This window comes from Tamandua tetradactyla, chromosome 20, assembly GCF_023851605.1.
Source record: "Tamandua tetradactyla isolate mTamTet1 chromosome 20, mTamTet1.pri, whole genome shotgun sequence".
Taxonomy (NCBI): domain Eukaryota; kingdom Metazoa; phylum Chordata; class Mammalia; order Pilosa; family Myrmecophagidae; genus Tamandua; species Tamandua tetradactyla.
The window spans coordinates 35,673,920-35,693,857 of record NC_135346.1 but is presented as its reverse complement, the minus strand read 5'-3'; the positions used below and the strand labels follow the sequence as shown (position 1 = coordinate 35,693,857).

The following is a 19,938-nucleotide window of genomic DNA, read 5'->3' as shown; positions in this document are numbered from 1 at the left end:
GGTAGGTAGCACTGCAGAACCTTTGATTATTTAACCATGGCCACAACAACAGCTGGCATTTAATGTGTTACTCAGTGCCAGGTCCTGTGCTAAGTACTTCACATGCATTCTCATCTTAGGAGAAAGGCAGTGTCACTATCCCCATATTTGAACAGAAGCATTGATGTTCAGAGAGGTTGAGTAACTTGCTCAAGGTCAACCAGGACTGGGCTCTCTTATAGCCACACAGCCAGAGCCCTTCCCACTACTGCAGCCTCCCTCTATACCTAGCTCAAATGCCTCTTTCATAGATGGGAAGATAGAGGCCTCAGAAAGTCAGTGATTAAGAACCAGCCACATGCTGGTGACAGAATCCCCAACTTCCTTCTTCTTGATGCTTTTCTGGTTGCCCTAGTGATTCCTTACTCTGGCCTTAGCATCTGCCCTACCACTAGAGGGAAAGTGGCCTTTTTCTGTGGCCTCATTATTCCAGCTCTACACAGAGAGCCCTTGGAACAGCCCTTCTTCTGTAGCTTTCTTTCTGCTCTGGGCAATCAAGATGTGCAGGGAAGAGAAAGGCCTAGCACTGCACATTTTCTCCTTATTCCCACCCTTCCTGTTTCCCATTCAAATGCTAAACTCCTTTAGGGAGGCCACACAGGGAAAGGGGGCTTAACAGTTCAAATTCTAGAACTGGCCATTCCCCCCTGCTTCCACACTCACTAACTCTCTGACTTCAGGTAAGTTACTTAACCTCTCAGGGACATCTTTAGCAGAATTGTGTAGAACAAAATTGGGATTATAATAATATAATAATATTTTCCCATTCGTTCTTTCTCATGATTCGGAGAGGTCTCCCTCAACTCTGCTCAGTGGCCTTTCCATTGTTCCAATTATTCTCCATCACTGAAATATTCAGGGTACAGTATTTCATAGAACTCATCACAGTATGTAGTTAATGATGTATATGACTGATATTATTGACAGTCTATTTTCCTTCCTCCAACACAACCCATCCATTCCTGCCTCAGAGCCCTTGCACACAGTTTTTCCAGTCTACTTTCTTCCCCTCTGATTTCCATATGATGAGCTGCTCCTCATTTGGTCTCAGCTCCTATGTCATACCCCAGAGAAGTTTTCATGACTGTCCTTTGCCACGGCCTCCTCCTCCCATATTATTGTCTAGCATTCAACTTTTTTCTTGTACACTCTGTTGTCTGAAATGATCTTGTTTATTGTATTCTTCCTGCTTCACACTGGAATGAGCTCCAAGAAGACAGGGACTGACTTGTTCACTACTGTCTCTGCAGCATCTGACATAGTACATGGCACAGAGTAGGCCCTCAAAATATTTGTTGAATGAACGTCTCCCCCTTCAGATTTTTTTTTCCGCGAGAGTTTTGCCTCTATTTTTTCATTACAGTGTACCCTGTAAGTAGGTTGGCATATTGTAGGTGCTCAATAAATGCTTGTTGATTGAATGAAAAAGGCTGTTGTGAAAATTAAATGAAATAATCTGTGTAAAGCCCTCTGCACATCTAAGCCCAAACAATTCGCTGACAAAATTATTCTTGGTTCTGGAGGAGACTAAAATTTTCTCAGAGATGAGCAGAATCAAGTCTGGCAGGATGGCTTCTCTCCTAAAAAGAAATCTGGCTCCATGGAGGTAGGACCTGCAGGCCCTATGTATTAGTTCCCTATTGCTGCTGTAACAAACCAACCCAATTTTAGTACCTTAGATACTACAAGTTTATGATCTTACAGTTCTGTAAGTGTTATGCATTGAACTCTGTCCCAGAAGAGATATGTTGAAGTCCTAATTCCTGGTATCTGTGACTGTGATCTTATTTAGAAACAGGGTCTTTACCAATACAATAGAAGTTAAGACAAGGTCATCCTGAGGTAGAGTGGGCCCTATCCAGTATGACTGATGTCCTTGTAAACAGAGGATAAGAGAAAGACACATAGACATAGAGAGAACTACTTGTAAAGACAAAGACAGACACAGATGGAAGATGTTCACTGAAAGCAGCAGCAGAGATTGGAGTTATGCCGCCACAGGGAATGCCGAGGACTGCCAGTAACTGCCAGAAGCTAGGAAAAGGCAAAGAAGGACCTTCCCCTAGAGCCTTGGAGAGGACATGGCCCTGCTGACAATTTGATGTCAGATCTCTAGTCTCCAGAATTGTTGGAGAATAAATTTCTATCATTTTAAGTCATCCAGTTTGTGGTTCTTTGTTACAGCAGCCCCAGGAAACTAATATAGTAGGTTAGGTTATTAGTCTGACTTGGGTCTTGCTGGGTTAAAATCAAAATATCAGCAGGGCTGCATTCCTTTCTGGAGGCTCTAGAGGAAGACCTGTTTCTCTGATCTTTCCAAATTTCTTGGCTCATTGTCCCCCTCCTCCATCTTCAAAATCAGCAATGGTACATCTCTCTGTACCTTTCTTTTACAATTATATCTTCCTCTACTTCTGTCTCACTCTTCCACTTTTCAAGACACCTCCTTTATGACCTTAATTTTCCTTTGCCACATAACCTAACATATTCGTAGGTCCTGGGATTAGGATGTGGACATCTTTGGGGAAGCCATTGTTCTGCCTATCACACCCAACAGTCATAATAAAGGAACTGACCCTAACATTCCCACCTGCATCAGTCTACCAGTAAGCCTCTGAGATCAAAGAAAATCCAGGTGTCCCCATTGCAGGTATTATAGGCATCCCAAGAGCCTAGTAGGAAAGCCAGTGCTATATTGGAAAGAGCACAAGAGATCTGGTTCTAATCTTGATTCTGTTAAGAATTGTGTGTGTGACTTCAGACAGAGTAGTTTCCTTCTCTCATCCACATTTTCTCCACTGCTATAATGAGAGGGTTGAATTAGATAACCTTTTAAGTTTCTTCCAGATTGTACATTCTAGAATTTGTGAAAATGTAAGATAATGTCCTGTGTTTTGCATGTCATTGATATCTACAAACTAGTAATGCGATTTGGTCCCAAGTGAATGTTTTACAACCACTTCCTTAGGATCATCAGTTCTTCATTCTTGTTTCCCATTAATCATGTTCTGATCTGAATTCACAGAAGACAAGCATGGAGAATGGATGCAGGCTCAGGGAATCGGGGAGAGGAAGATGCCAAGACCCATCAGAAACCTCTGACATCAAAGGATTCAAGAAAGGAAATCACTGAAGACCCGGGTTACTCAATGTCCAGTCCCAATATGCCAGCCTACATTGAATCCCATGTTCCCCTGCTAATGATAGATACAGAAAGAACACTTACCCCTGCTTTAAGAATGAAGAACCTGAGAGGCCTTCAAGAGATCCAAGTTCTAATTTTAAAGGTCTCTTAGCAACATGGTAGGAATCAAGGGAAGGAAACGAGAGGAAGGTAATAGTAGTAAGGAACTTCCTGAAACATTCCTTCTAGTAGACTAGAGCAGGGCATCAGTTTTGTTACTTTTTATATTCCTAGTGCCCAGCAGACAGTAGATGCTTAGTATTTGTCAAGTGGATCGATTAATACTTATTTTGTATCTACAATGTGCCAGGCTCTTTATTCATATAGTTTTACCAAAGCCGCACAACAACCCTCAGAAGTAATTATTAATTCTCTATTTTCATAAATGAGAAAATGAACACTCAGGAAGTCAAAAGACCAACATTCAAATTATCTTATGTTTTCCTATGTGTTATTGCTTTGACTCCTCTAACTAAAAGTTCTAAGATGATAGAAACTGGATGGTCTATCCTGTTTGCTTCTGAATAACCCCAGTTCCTAGAGAAGTTCTTTGCTACCTGATGAGAGATCAATAAATTTGTTGAGCAAATGGATAGAGGATATATAATTTGTGTGCCCCATCCCTCCACAGGTGTGTTGGTGTGAATAGTTGAATCAGAGAAGAGAGATGTAACAGGGATTTCGCAAATTAAAATAACAAATGAGCAAGAACCATGAGGTGTGGCATTATAGCAGAAAGGTAAGAGTGTGGACTCTGGACTGAGTCCACCTGGGTTCAAATGTGAATTCTCCACTTATTAGCTATGTATCCTTAGGAAAGTTTCTTCATATCCTGTTGCTTCAGTTTCCTTCTATGCAAAATGGAGAGAATAATAGTACCAACCCCATAGGGTTGAAAGGACTCATGCAAAGCATTTACCATAGTACCTGGCAGATGATAACAGGTCATTGTCATCGTTGTTTATATTGTTGTTACTTCAAGATAGGAGATGTGGGCTTAGAAGGATGTGCAGGTCATTAATGGCAGAATATGAGATGGAACCCAGGCCTTTCAATTTTCCATCAGGTTCTCTCTTTCATATAAATGCACGGAAATCTTCTCTAGTTAGGAGACCAGAGGAAACAGTGATGTTATGTCACCTACATGGTACTTCTCAAAGTGCTGTGATAAGACTTCATCTCATTTATCTATCACTGCCTAACAAGACACCCCATAATGTAGGGCTTAAAACAACATTTTTTTTTTTTTAGCAGTGGTGAACAGTTTCTGTTCAAGCAATGAAACATGGAAAAATATATTGGTAACATCATAATAATTTCATTTGTGTGAGTATAACTTTTACAAATATTTACTTGACATATAAAAAGGGAAATTGTTGTGCATTTAAAATTTATGTAGATCATTATTCCATGTGATGCAATCCTGACAGCAGTAGTCAATGCAGTGTTTATCCCCACCCTCCGCACGAGAGGTTCTTACACACTCGGTGGCACTCGCAAGGACATAGTGGAAGCAGGTGTGCAATGAACGTTCACTTATTGGCACATCAGTACATATGGATATCTATTGGCAAACATGCACTTGTTAACAGCAGCACTGGAAAGTTTACTGCTACCTCTGAGATTTAAAAGAAATGTCTGGATCCCATCCCTGTGGGTGAGAACAATGGAGGCTGAGGCTATGGGTGTGGTAACCCGGAGATTGCCCTGTATCTGGACCAGGATTTGTTTCAGAGTTCGAATTTTATAAGTCCACTTGAAAATTATTCATAAATATGGACTATTAGGTAACAATGCTACTAGGAAACACTTTTTGGCTGAAACAACATTTGTTAATAATTCTGAGGGTTGGTATTTTAGAGTGGGTGCAGCTGCATGGTGCTTCTGCCAGTCTCACCTCTGTTCACTCATGCAGTTGTATGCTCAGGCTGCTTGACTGGAACTGGGTGGTCCAACATGGTCTGTATTGGTTATTGTCTTATTGCTATTTAGCTCTAAATTCACTCTTTTTGCCTGGTCTATGAAAATAGATATGAACCCTTTAAAAGTCTTCTTCCTTTGTCATCTGTCAGGAGTTCACTTTTATTATTAGGGGGCTCTAGAGAGACATTGAAAGAAGACAGCATTTTTGCATTTGGTCCCAGTGTGCTGGCTCACAGCACAGCATGTGTGACTCCCTCATGCCCAGTTCCTACAGCATGGACAGCTTCTCCAGTATCAGGCATCTGCAGTACACTGTGGTCAGCAGCACCTGGAAGCCAGCAGCTTCCCTCGTATAACCATCCAACAATTTTGTAGCCAAGTGCCACTTGTAAAATACTGTGCTAGTTTGAAATGATGTATGTACCCTAGAAAAGCCATGTTTTAATCCGAATCCCATTTTGTAAAGGCAGCTGTTTCTTCTAATCCCTATTCAGTATTGTATGTTTGAAACTGTAATTAGATCATTTCCCTGGATGATGTGATTTAGTCAAGAGTGGTTGTTAACCTGGATTAGGTGGAGGTGTGTATCCACCCATTTGGGTGGGTCTTGATTAGTTTACTGGATCCAACATTTTTGAGAAAGCCAGAGATTCAGAGAGCAGAGAATGCTGCAGCACCACAAAGCAGTGAGTCCACCAGCCAGCACTTTGGAGATGAAGAAGGAAAACGCCTCCTGGGGAGTGTCATGAAACAGGAAGCCAGGAGAGAAAGCTGGCAGATGATGCTGTGTTCACCATGTGCCCTTCCAGCTGAGAGAGAAACCCTGACTGTGTTCGCCATGTGCCTTCTCACTTGAGAGAGAAACCCTGAACTTCATCATCTTCTTGAACCAAGGTATCTTTCCCTGGATGCCATTGATTGGACATTTCTACAGACTCGTTTTAACTGGAACATTTTCTTGGCCTTAGAACTGTAAATTAGCAATTTATTGAATTCCCCTTTTTAAAAGTCATTCTGTGTCTAATATATTGCATTCTGGCAGCTAGCAAACTAGAACACTACCCCATGAATGGCTTTCTGAAGCACCCCAGAGGGCAGGTTTCCAGCAAGGCCCAGAGGGTGGATTTCTGGCAAGTCTGATGATGAGGCACCACAGTGACTTCTCTGCCATACAGTGGGCCACAGTCATGTCCTTTCCAACAAGTTCTAGATCTCAGCCTTGGGAAGAGAGGCTTTTCTTGGGTGCTCTATCTCTGCCCTTATATTTGCTATTCCTATATTCTTTAAAGTTCTCTTCATGTCTTACTAAGTCAATCCAAGTTAGTCTACCCCATGTATGATTAATAGTTATTTGTAGGATTCTTTTCCTGGTCAAACAACTCTGTAGTTTCTTTCCTCTATTTGAACCTGGAAAGACACATGCCTCAATCAAATGGTGCTAGCTGTTGGCTGTGTCTTTGTCTCCATATGTCACCAGCAGGAAGGCCCTGATTTCTTTACATAGCAGGGTTTCAAGAAGGTGAACACTGAAAATGCAAAGCTCTTGAGGCTAAGGCACAGATGTCCCATAAAATTACTTCCACCATTGAATTATATTTGTCAAAGTAAGCCACAGGGCAAGTCCCTATTCAAAAGGAGGAAAAAGAGACTCTACCTTTTGACTGGAGGAGTGGCAAAGTCATATTGCAAAGGAGAAAGGGTACAGGATGGGAGCAATTGTTGCAGCCGTCATTATAAACATTCTATCACAGAACAGCTGTATCAAAATTAGCAGAATACTGTGGAAAGCAGATTCCTTGGATCTATTCCAGAGCTGCTAAATCCAAATATCTGGGGTGGACTTGATAATCTAAAATTTTAACACCCTTCTCATTCCTCTCCACCACAGGTAATTTGTACTCAAATTTAAACTTGAGAACCATTTATCTATGTTCACCTAATATTTATTTTCATTTATTACTTTGAAGATTACTCCATTGCCTTCTGGATTCCACTATTTCAGTTGAGAAGTCACCTGTCAGCTTTATTATTGTTGCTTTCAAGATCTCCTCTTTGGTTTTCAGCAGTTATACCATAATATGCCTAAGTTCATTTTCTGTTTACTTATCCTGCTTGAGGAGTGGCCTAATATGTTCCATCAGCTTTGAAAAATTATCAACCATTATCAAATGTTGATATTCTCTTTCTTCCCTGCCCCTCTCTCCATCCCACCAGCTTTCTTCTGAGGTTCCAATTATACATTTATTAGACCTTTCCACCATGTTCTATATGTCCTTTTTTTTTCAGGATAGGTACTTTTGTTCCTTTTCTTTTTAAATTTTTATTGAAGTAACATGTATACAACATAAAATTTCCCATGTTAGCCACTTTGAAGTATATAATAACCCAATGGTATCAATTATATTCAAAATGTTGTGCAGCTATCACCGTCATCCATTACCAAACCTTCTTCATCACCCCAATCCATATGACTTTTTTCTGTATTATATGTGCTTAAGTCTGAATACTTTCTACTGACCTATACTTCAGTTCATGCTTTTCTCTTTGGCTATGTCTAATCTACTGTTACATTAATCTATTGAGTTATTAATTTCAATTACTATATTTTAGGTTTAGGATTTCCATTTAATTATCTTTAATAGATTCTAGCCCTCTGCTGAAATTTTCCATCTTGTCATAATTTCTTGAATGTATTAGTCACATATGTTTAGAGTCCATTTCTCATAATTTCAATGCCTGCATCACCTGCGGGACTATTTCTATTATCTAGTTTTCCTCTTGGTTTTAGTCATTTGGCCTTCTCTACTGAGATGTCAGATAAAGTTTGATTGTAGCCATATATTGTATATGAAAAATTTTCAGGGAAATAAGAGGGCCTGGATAGTATTTATTTATTTATTTATTTATTTATTTATTTTACATGGGCAGGCACCGGGAATCGAACCCGGGTCCTCGGGCATGGCAGGCAAGCATTCTTACCTGCTGAGCCACCGTGGCCCACCCGTGGATAGTATTATCTTCCTTCAGAAAGATTCTTACTTTTGCTTCTAGAAGGCATTTAAACTTAAGTCCTATAAGGAAATGAATTTATTGGAGGCCAGGATTCTGTCTTTTGGGGACTGTTCTATTAGTAAGTCACTTCTGTCCCTAGAGTGTCAGCCATTAAGGTTACCAGTAGAAAGATTGGGATTTTTTTTTTTTTTATTAAAAAAAAATTAACTAACACAACATTTAGAAATCATTCCATTCTACATATGCAATCAGTGATTCTTAATATCATCACATAGATGTATGATCATCATTTCTTAGTACATTTTCATCGATTTAGAAAAAGAAATAGCAAGACAACAGAAAAAGAAATAAAATGATAATATAGAGAAAAAAATAAAAATACAAAATACAAAAAAAAAAAAACTATAGCTCAGATGCAGCTTCATTCAGTGTTTTAACATAATTACATTACAATTAGGTAGTATTGTGCTGTCCATTTCTGAGTTTTCGTATTCAGTCCTGTTGCACAGCCTGTATTCCTTCAGCTCCAATTACCCATTATCTTACCCTGTTTCTAACTCCTGCTGGTCTCTGTTTACCAGGGACACTTCTTCTTGATGGGCCCTAAACTCCAATTTTTATATTCCAGCCTTATAACACTACCACATGCTCTGCTCAGCTCTTAGCCTTCTCTTGAGAAATAAAACATGCGATGAAGGAGAAAGAGCAGCTGAATGTGAGGCTTATTTCTCTCCGTTTCCCTTCTTTCTGGAATTTTGGCCAGTCGGGTCTTTGTTGCCTTGGTAGTTCTCTAATCTTTTCAAATGTTTATGTATATTGTTTCAGTTTCCTAGGCTTCTTAAGCAAATACCATGAAATAGGTCAGGTTAAACAATGGGAAGTTATTATTTCATGGTTTTGAGAGCATAAAAATGTCCAAATCAAAGCATCAGCAAAATGGTGCTTTCTTTCCAAAGGCTGTGGCTTGTGATCCTTAGCTTGGATGGCAAGACACATGGTGGCAAATCCTGGTCTCTCCAAAATCAAGTGTCAATGGCTGAGAGATTCCAAACACAGTCAAGAGGTCATCCTGGAGGTTATACTCACGCATTAAATAAATGTCACCTTGTTAGTCAAGATGTAAGGGAGAGGCTGGAGGGAAGTGCCTGAAAATGTAGAGCTGTGTTCCAGTAGCCATGCTTCTTGAAGATGATTGTATAATGATATAGCTTTCACAATGTGACTGTGTGATTGTGAAAACCTTGTGTCTGATGCTCTTTTTATCTACCTTGTCAACAGACAAGTAAAACATATGGAATAAAAATAAATAATAGGAGAAACAAATGTTAAAATAAATTTAGTTTGAAATGCTAGTGATCAATGAAAGGGAGGGGCAAGGGATATAGTATGTGTGATTTGCTTTCTGTTTTCTTTTTCTGAATAGAGGCAAATGGTCCAAGAAATGATCATGATGATGAATATGCAACTATGTGATGATATTGTGAATTACTGATTAAAAATGTAGAACGGAATGATCAAAAGTTAAGAATGTTTGCATTTGTTCGGTATTTAAAAAAAATTTTTTAATTAATAAAAAAAAAATCCTGGTCTCTCCCTTCTCTTTCAGGTCCCATTGATTTCAGCTTTTGGCTGCTTCCTCCATGGCTTTTTCTCTCTCTGACGGCATTTCACTCTGCTTATGAGGACTCCAGTGTTAAGATCCAACCTAATTGAGGTGGGTCACAACTTAACTGAAGGATCTTTATTAAAAAGGTCCTACTTAGAATGACTTGCACTCACAGGAACAGATTAAATTTAAGAATATGTTTTTTACTAGGTAATACAACTTCAAACCATCACTATGTGTATGTATATGTATGAATTTATTTTGTTCAGTTTTTAATAGTTCTCAGGATAGGCTGGTCTTCAACAAGCAAGTCTATTATTACCCAGAAATGGAAAAATCTTGTTTACCTAATATTTGTGTTATATTTTTCAGTGGGCAGGAGCCATGTCTTATTTCCTTCTGTAGTGCCAGAACCTCCTTTGCTTTAAGTCCTCAATAGACACCATTTGAATAAATGGACAACAGTTTGTAAATTGCTTGTACTTTCATAATCCTGAGCTATAGACAGAGAAGGAGTTACCTTTCTATAGTCATAGATATTGAACCCTGAGAAGACTTGCCCTAGGTTAACTAATAAGTTGGTGGTCAAGATGGCTCTTGTATCCAGAACCAGAATTGTGCCTTTCTCCACTCTGCCTGATTGCACTACAGTATAATGGTTAAAAGCATGGGCTTTGGCATCAAGCAGGCCCGAGTTTAAATCCCATTCTGCCACTTATCAACTTTTTGGCTTTGGACAAGTCACATCAACTCTTGGTACTTTTGATTCCTCATCTGGTAAAGTGGAGATGATAATAATAGAAGCTACTCAAGATAGGGCTGTGGTGAAGATGAAGTGTTTAAAATGTTTGACAGAGTAACTGGATTTGTAAATAGGAGTTATTTAATGAAGGCCAGCATGGAGAACAAGGTGCCTTTTCCAATTTTCTTTCTATGAATTTTAGGGGGAGCACGGCCACAAGTGCTATCTCACCTGAGGTTTGATCTCTTTCCTCATTGCTCTGAGGCCTAAGGCTTCTATTCCTGGAGGCTCATGGCTCCCTTCAGGCAGAAGTCAAAACACCCCCCCCCAGTCCTGTTGATAATCTCATGCCCCTGCGGGCAGGGGTGCCATTAGCCCTCATTTCTTAGGGGTCTTCCGGACCCTATTAAAGGCCTCCCTGAAGCTTGGCAGTCTCAAGAAGGGGAACAAGCTGCAGCCCTAATCCAGAGGAGAAGGGCTCTTCTACCAGGCTCCAAACAAATCCATATGGCATAGTAGCTAAGAATCCAGACTCTAGAGGAAGACAGACTTGGGTTCAAATTTAGGATTTGTGAGATCGTTGATAATTCCTTAATTTCTATGACTCAATTTCCTCATCTGTTTAATGGAATTAATAACAGTATCTACTTACAGAACTGTTCAGAAAATTAAATGAAGCACACTAAATGGTATCTCTTATTTTTCTCCTCACCCCCTCAGAATATGCAAGTCGGAAAAAAGTTGTATAGCCGAAACTAAAACCTATGACTTTAGACTCTCTCTCTATTCCTCCTATCTCTCCCCACACTACACCTAAAATCATTCCTGCTTTGGGGTTAAGGCAGTCCTTCCCAACTGTTTCATCAAGTACATAGCATGTGGATACCTTCCAGGCCAAACTAAAGAGGCCGCTTGAGGTGTAAAGGTGACTGGAAGGTTCCAGTAGATTTGGGGGTTCCACCTGACTACTCAAGGTCTAAGGGCTCTGTATGTTGGCATATTTGTAACCTGTCACTGTCTCCCAGCTGGGGACCTTTGAGCTAAGGCACTGTCAATCCCTGGTTAAGTGCCAGCACTTGCATTGCCCAGAAGTGACACATTAACCCATTGCTGGTAAATCAGTCCTGAACCAGTTATTCAGTCTCCTGGTAGGAGTCCAGAGACCAGAGCCTAAAACATGGAGATTGGAAAGAAAATAACTAGATATAAGCTCCATCTGGGCTCTGCCTCAAACTTGCTGTGTGACCTTGGACAAATTAACTCCCCTCCACTGGACTTTCCTTTCATGTCTGAAGCAGAAAGGAACTGAACCAGAGGATAGATCCATAAGGTCTCTGCCAGCTCTAACATTCTAAGAATTAGGATTCTATGAATTCCTTACCTCTTGGCCCTATGGTTCCTAGAACTGGATCCTGCCTCTGGTTTGAATAGTGCAGCAAATAGAAGACTCTATCCAACTGTTCAGGGGCTCCCAGATCGCTCTATGTCTTGCTGGCTGGTCTCTGAAAAGTACCCTGTCTGGCCCAGACAGAGGGCAGTAACACACCTGGAACCTGCCTCCACCAACCGAATTCTTCTGAGCCCTGTGTGTGTTCAGCTTGCCCCAGCCCGTAATATCAGCCTCCAGGAGAACAGCTTCCCCAGTTTCCCAAATCTCATCTTTTTCCTGCAGCTCCCTCAGGGCCTCACTATTGTCTTGGGTCATGCAGAAGGCAGGGAGGTCTCCAGCAAAAGGAGCATGACCTCCATGCAGGAGGAATTACAGCTGCTGGGAAAGGTGGGAGTGCGGGGAGGCTAGAGCCAGATCATGACGAGTCTAGGTTGCTCTCTCTGGAGGCTGGACCTGGCCTGTGGGCAATGAGAAGACACCAAACACCTTGGAGTAGAAGAAGGGCGTGGTGAGAACATATGGTTGGAACATGTTTGGCTCTATAGAAGGTAAACTGGAACAGACTAGAGTGGGGGGTTGTTAGAACAATGCAGGCGAGAAATAAAGACATGCAGTGGGAACAGCAAAGAGGAAGCATTCAAGAGGTAAAAGTGGCAGATGGGGTGACTGACCAATTGGCCGTTCAACCTCAAATCTGACTGCAATATTGTTATTGTGTGTGGTGACTAGGATTATAATGTCATAGGATGGAGGGATATCCGATTTGTTGGTATGGGTAGAAAGGACCCCAGAAAGTTGAGAAAAGGGTCTCAGGTTACAGAGAGAAATAAATGAAAGTTCCTGCAGTGGGGCTTTCTAGATCTTACAGCTTTCTCTCTTTTAGTACTCTCAATACCATGTATTATTGGCCCTGGTTTGCAGATGAGAAACTTGAAGGAGTGGCAAAAACAGGACCCTCAAGTTTAGATCTCCTGACTCTTGGCTCAATGCTGTGCCATAGAAGACTGCTTCCCTGAAATGGCTGACAGAAAGAGGCACAGGGAAGTCCAGCCCTGCCCAGCTCCACCCTACTTCCTCCCCTTGGACTTAACAGCTTCAACTCTGCCACCAAATGCCTCTGGCAACCCCTTCACTTCTCTCAGCTTCAGCTTTGCTTTGTGTCACATAGAAGGGTAGGTGGGGTCAAAGTGAACACAACATTCCAACACAACAGGTGAACCCTGTTTTCAAAAAGGAATCATAGATGTATTCAGGAGTGAAAGTCTCCCTGGCACTGTGGAATTGACAATGTCATCCTGACCTAAAGGGGGAAAAGAAGTGTAATTAATAAGGTATCAGTGGCTGAGAGAGTTCAAATAGAGTCGAGAAGCTACTCTGGAGGCCACTCTTACGCAAGCTTCAGTTAGACAATGCTACCTATCTTAGTTTGCCAAGCCCCAGTCAAAACCATTCCTGCCAATCCTAAAGAACACCGAGGGCATTATATAAGATATTACAAAAGTTCCTTGCACTAGGGTAACTTTCCAAAAACCTACAACTTCCAGATGGGTCCCCAGACCAGATAAGTCCTAAAATGCAGAGAGCCCAGCCTCTCCAGAACATCAACTACTTCCATCCCCCATCCCATATTATTGGCAGCCCCTTCCAACATGAAAAAGTTAGAATGGGCATAGCCCAAACACCATTAAAGAGTGGGAGAAAGCTCAAAGGAGATGGTGGAGCTATACAGAGAAGGTAGGGTTTAACAAATGAGTATGATTGTGGAATCATTATACCGATATTTCTTTTAGTCTCCAATGTCTTAGAACAGCTAGTAGTAAAAACCAAAAATTTTGGAATTGTAAACCATATCAAACTCTGAAATCTGTTCTACAACTAATTATTGCAGTGTGCCTTGAAATTTATTGTTTCCTATGTGCTATTTCTCACAAAAAAGAAAAAAAATTGATTGTGATGATAAATGCACAGCTATATGATGATATTCTGAACCATTGATTGTATACTTTAGATGATTACGTGGTATGTGGGGTATATATATATCAATAAAAAATTTTTAAAAATGAACTTTTGGCTAGAAAGCAGAAGCTGAAGTGGTGGATTCAGAGGCTATCTGATCGGACAGCTGCCCGACTTGCATTTGACCATTCATTTGGCAGCCTCTGTGATACTTCTAGATTCCCCAGGGTCTCATGGCCCACAGTTCACAAACCACTGAACGAGAAGACTCCTGCTCAAATATTCTAGAATGGGGGTTCTCATCCTGGATCACAGAATTCAGGATGTCTATGAAATTGGATGGACAAAATTTCATCTTTGTTTTTACTAATATTTAACTCTAAGTATTTTCTTCCATTACAGATATAGGCAGCGAACCACAGTAGTACTGGGAGTTCCTGTGACTTTGTCACCAATAGAAACCACAGATATTCTTCATGTCACTTTAAAATTATTGTAAATCTCTCAATATAGCATTTATGCTAATCATTACTTATTATAATAGTAATTGTATCTGCCACAGAACTCATTTTAATGTATTGTAATAATTGTATAATATAATGTAATTTATTAATATAAAGCACATATTGCTATATTTTAAAATTTTTAAAAATATCTTGATCACTGGATTTCAGAATGATTGGTTTCATTTATACTCCTATGTATTTTATTTTATGCATTTTTAAAGATTCTGAGAATTCGTTACAAAACTGCAAGAGGGGTCCATGGCATTAATAAGGTTAAGAACCTGTGTCCTACGCCTTTTCTTCCAGAACAGAAGGGAGTTGGGGAGTGCGTTGAATCCTGCCAAAAGAGTGTATGTAGGGCCTAGGATCCCTGGAGGCCCCTCTGCTCTGATCTATACTCTCTGAGTCCGAGGAAAATGAGACAGGGAACTGGGGCAGGAGCAAAGGGACTCTGAGAAGTAGAACAGAAGCCAAGAGGCCAGGCTGAAGGGGCTGAATCTGGTGGGACAGAACTGAATTCCTTAGCCCTTACCCCAAGCCAGGCTACTTGAGGGAAAGTCGGGCTCCTACTCTTGCTTCTCCCATTTCCTGTCCCAGTCTCAGTTTTCTTCTCTGCTAACATAGTGGAAATAACAGTGGCCTCAAGGACAGGAGACCCTTCTTCTGGATTCAACTCTGCCTTGCCTTACTAAATGACGTTGGGCAAGTCACCTCTCCTCTCCAGACCAGTTGGGCTGGCTCAAGGATAGCAGATTTCTGACATAATACTCTCCCTTGCTAGGCTCACAGTGGACAACATTAGGAAATCTCAGCATATGATCATCCATGCTCAGATAAAACTTCAGAACCCTTTCCAATACCCTACCAAGTGATTGGAATTGATAATCAAAGTGAAACCTATTTTCCATTGTTGGACTAGATGATCTACATCTAAGGCACCACCCACATTTCCATTTCTGATATTCCGTGGTTCTTAAAATCTGATCTCAGCAGCTTAAATAAGATGCTGGAAAGATGTTAAGACCTAGAAAGCACGGCTATTTCTGGCCCATGTGCGCGCGCGCGTGCGTGTGTGTGTATGAAAGAGTAGAGAGAGCGAGATCATTTTCAGCTGTGCTGTGGAGTTTTTCTTGCACACATTATAGCAAGAACAGGGTCAGAATAGAACACTCAGATGCTGACATCTTAGTAGAGCTCCCTATGATTCCATCGGGCCTCCAGGAACAGATGAACCAGTGCACACAGTCAGGCTTTTTGACCAAAGTTGTTGGTGATAGGCCCACCCAGCCAGGATAGGTGCTTCCAAGCCTTTTTTGCTCCCAAGAGTCCCATATCACAAGGAACATTAAATGTGGTACAGTGGAGTGGTGGGTACAAAGAATGAATAGCACTGGCCTCTCCTGGTTAAATTCACACAGACACATCTCACACTGCCAGGGAGCCAAGACATGGATGGAGACTTGTGGCTTCTCAACTAGATGGTACCAAAAAATCACTTATGAAGTCATTTATAACTAGCCCAGTTTACAGCTGAAACCCAGACATGTGGCATCACCTAATGCTACAGCCAGTTCAGGCCAGGGCTAGGATCAGAGTTCAGATTCAAGAACGTAATGCAGGGGTGGGCCAGACTGGCATCATATGTAAGACACCAGTGGATGACAGTAGGAAGTGGTGGGGACTATGGAAAACGGGAGGTTACATGCCCTGCCTAAAGCAGTAGCTTATAATCAGTTCAAGTTAATTATCATCAAAGGAATATGCAGATCCATGGGGCCAGATCTTCCTTCTAATTTTTAGAGGAGACAGAATCCAATTTTTTATGTGAAATAGCTCTATTTTCAAATGTTGCTACCCCAGTTAAAAAAAAAACACACACACACACACATCTGTGGGCTGCAGTATTTGGACTGATTTGTGACCTCTGGTGGAATGGGTAAGAGCCCAAGCTCTGAATTACACGAAGGTCTAAATCCCAGTTTTTGTTATTTGTTAGTTGAGTAATCTTAGTCAAGATTTAGAGCTTTTCTAGGCTTGAGATCCTGAGAGAGGAAAGCCACCGCAGAGTCTTGAGCAGCCAGAGACCTTTGGAGATGAAGAAAGAATACCTCCCTGGGGAAGCTTCATGAAACAAGAAGCCTGAAGAGAAAGCCAGCAGACCTCACCATGTTTGCCACGTGGCTTCCCAGTTGAGAGAGAAACCCTGACCCTCATTGGCCTTTCCTGAGTGAAGGTCACCTCTTGCTGGTGCCTTAATTTGAACATTTTTATAGACTTGCTTTAATTAGGATATTTTCGTGGCCTTAGAACTATAAACTTGTAACTTATTAAATTCCCCTTTTTAAAGCCAAAAAGAGATTTAGAGCTTTTCTGTGCCTCAGTGCTCTTACTTGTAAAATGGGAAAAATAAAGCAGGCTACTGTGTGGATTGAATGAAGTAGTGAGTATGAAACACCTAGTACATCCTTGGTCCAAAGCAGATGCCCAATAAATGTAGCTACTTCACCACAGTGCCTCCAAATTTCATGGTGATTGGAGGAAATGCCACCTCCCACTGCACGCCAGACCCTCCAGCCACCTATTTTTCTCCAATGTTTGGGTGCTCAGTGTCCATGGAACTCTAGCTCAGATACCTGAGGTCCTCAAATGTACGCTCACACACCTTGCATTCCCCCTTGGGAGGAATTTAAGATGCCAAGGCTAGTTACCAAGGAAAGATGTTTTGGAGTCTTCCCTGGGGTTCAGCTGCAACCTTTCAGGGTTGATTAGAAGAGGCATGCTCCCCAGAGCAGGGGACTGGCTAACATGACCTCTGGGGGGCCCTCCTCAACCTTAGAATTTTTCAACTTTCATTTCATTAGTTCCTGTGCACGCACATGCACACATCATCTGCCTAGACTCGGGCAAGGGTGGCTGTCTCTCCCAATTTCTTGAACCTTCTGTTCTGGCTTTCACTCGACCTCATTCTCCTGCAGCCTCTGCTGGAGCCTCAGCCATGAAACAAGAATCCTTGAGATTTATTAATCAGCAAGAAGCTAAGCGAGAGACAGAGAGAGAGATGGCAGAGAGAGAGAGAGAGAGAGAGAGAGAGAGAGAGAGAGAGAGAGAGAGAGAGAGAGAGAGAGAGAGAGAGAGAGAGAGAGAGAGAGAGAGAGAGAGAGAGAGAGAGAGAGAGAGAGAGAGAGAGAGGAGAACAGGGTGGCCAAAGCCCAAGTGACTGAACTAGAAGCTCAGTGCCTTGGCTGGCTTCCTGGAACAAAGGGCAACAGCCGGCTCATGCGCCTGGGAGGGCTCTACTGGTGCCAAAGCACATACCACCCACAGTCTCTCCCTGGTGCCTCTGGCCACCCCAGGAATGGTGGCAGGGGTGTGAGGGGCCCCATTTTACAGATGGGGAAACTGACCCACATGTCTTGTTCTGGATCTGCTTATCCAGCCACTCGAGTCTCCAAGAATCATGAGCCTCCAGGCACTGAAAATCTCTAGAGGACAATGTATGTGGGCTCCGAGTTCCCATGTTCTAAACTGAACCTCAACTTAACAACAACAACGGCTACCACTTAGCCAGCATTTTTAATCTCCAGTATTCCCCTCATTTTTTAATTTAGAATGGATTGAGACATAGAATAGAAAAGTGACGTTTACCCAAGGTCATTAGTAGGTCAAATAGTCTGTATTTGAACCTAAGATTGTCTAACTCCAAAGTGCCTGCTCTGACCACTGAATTACACTGCCTCATGCATTAGGGTCACATTCCGTGGACAGGGGTGGGGGCAGGGGTATGTGGCTCAGTCCCAAGGGTTATTAGAAAATACCACGACTCAGAGGGCTGTTTTCCCTTTCTGTTTATATGATTCTGCATTTCAAAAAGTTCCAATACATGCTAAAAAGTAAAAGTATTTAAACAACAGGCAGCCATGATTCCGTCATAATCTGAATAAATGTTTTATCACCGTTGTCACATGTTGCAAAACACCCATTACCCTATTCTCAATCTGAAAATGCACGTGGGATACATCTTAAAATCTGCGGAATCTAAGCTTCCATGAAACATGCTATTTTATTTGGCCCTAAGGATGATCCTGGTAGGCAAGCATTCTCAAAATCACAATCCCCATTTTACAACTGGGAAAACAGAGGTTCAGAGGTCAGGCCACTTGCCTGAGGTCACAGAGCTGCTCAGTGCAGAGCCAGGGCTTGCATCCCAGTGTCTGATTCCCAGCACAGCTGTGTCAAATATCCACTCCTGACCTTCAGCCCCCACCCCCATCCACCTGCTCCTCTCACCCTGGCCAAACCCTAGCAGGGGCCTGACGAGTCCTCAGCACCCCCATTCAGGCTTCTCCAGCCTTGGCCAGAGGTGTGATGAACCCATTACAGGGACACCTGGGAACAGTCCAGCGCCATACAGGCAGTTTTCAGGCTAAAGGATCCCACTTTAAAAAATACAGCCCGTGTGTGAGGCAGTAGGTTAGGGACCAAGGCTGTGGGGGTGGGGGTGGGGGTGCAAAGGCAATATTTCTGCCTTATCCCCTCAGAGACCATGAGAGCTAGTTCTAGGGGTTCTGCCCCTAATTCTCTGGAAATTACTCCAATTCTCTGGAAATTACTCCAAACATTCTATTTCTCACATTTCAAAAGGCCAAATGAAAATCAAATATTGATTCTAGATAAGCCCTCATAAACGGACTAACACATCACATTTCTGTGCTTTTAACTAAACGTACATCAGCTCGGTGGTATTGCTGTGGTTTGCTCTTGCTGACCAGGAAACCCTAACGGCTATTACAGCACCACAATCAACGTAAAAGGGGGAAACCCAATTAATGAATTATTACAGACAAAAATCTTTGAAAACAAGAGGTGTGGCAGGGAAAAACAGTGAAAGAGGAAAGCTGATGTGGAAATTGAACTCTTCCTCTTCCAAAATGGGGAATGTGAGGCTCAGAGAGCTGCAGTGACTTACTCAAGGTCACACAGCTGGGCTGGAACCAGCACCCAAGGTTTCTGCCCCTCAGGAGAGGCATTTTCCCACCACACCCTGCAGTCCCTGGGGGGTCAAGGAGCCCCGCACATCCAACACTCACCAGGCCTGCTGAAAGCGGTCAGGACAGGGAAATGGCTTCTCCCTGGCACCTGTGGTTTCCTTCGTGGCGGGCAGCTGCCAAGGCCATGCAGCCTTTCCTCCCTGGGAGCCTGCCAGGGCAGTTAGGTGTGGAAGTGTCTTGGAAAGCTGGCTCTGGGCAAGGTGAAGGAGGCCTCCTGAAGGAAGCCTCTGCCAGAACATGAAGTGACCAGGCCCTGGGGTCACGGTGTCGCCGCGAAGGGCTTGATTACACCCAGATTGCACAGCTGCCTCCCCCGTACCCGCCTTGAAGTTCTCCGGGTCACCAGGCTTGTTTTCCTGCCAGCTGCTGGGTGCCTTTAAGAGAGCGAGCACAGCTCATTGGCTGAGCAAGGCTCCCCCTCCCTCTTTACCTGAGCAGGTGAGAGCAGCTAAGCTAAGGGCAGGCAATGGACTCAGGTGAGTAAACAAACCATGGCAAGCAGCTGACTCTCTCCTCCTCCGCAGCCCTAGAA

At 42.4% G+C, this 19,938-nt stretch overlaps 1 protein-coding gene and 1 long non-coding RNA gene across 3 annotated transcripts in view; one reads left to right on the top strand and one right to left on the bottom strand.

Moving 5' to 3' along the window:
• The window catches only part of LARP1 (La ribonucleoprotein 1, translational regulator), a 102,857-nt gene extending 83,310 nt beyond the window's left edge, over positions 1–19,547 (bottom strand). The window contains exon 1 of the mRNA XM_077137489.1: positions 19,446–19,547. The gene's annotated coding sequence lies outside the window, so the exon portion shown is untranslated. The remainder of the gene's footprint in view (positions 1–19,445) is intronic.
• LOC143664024 (uncharacterized) lies at positions 3,326–14,542 on the top strand. 2 transcript variants are annotated; one of them, XR_013166277.1, is made up of 5 exons: positions 3,326–3,373; positions 3,855–3,962; positions 4,478–4,549; positions 9,765–9,872; positions 14,255–14,542. It is a non-coding gene; the product is annotated as an uncharacterized LOC143664024 (long non-coding RNA). The 2 variants fall into 2 exon arrangements; XR_013166276.1 differs by lacking the exon at positions 4,478–4,549 and having other exon boundaries at positions 14,255–14,540.
• Positions 19,548–19,938: the final 391 nt, after the last annotated feature.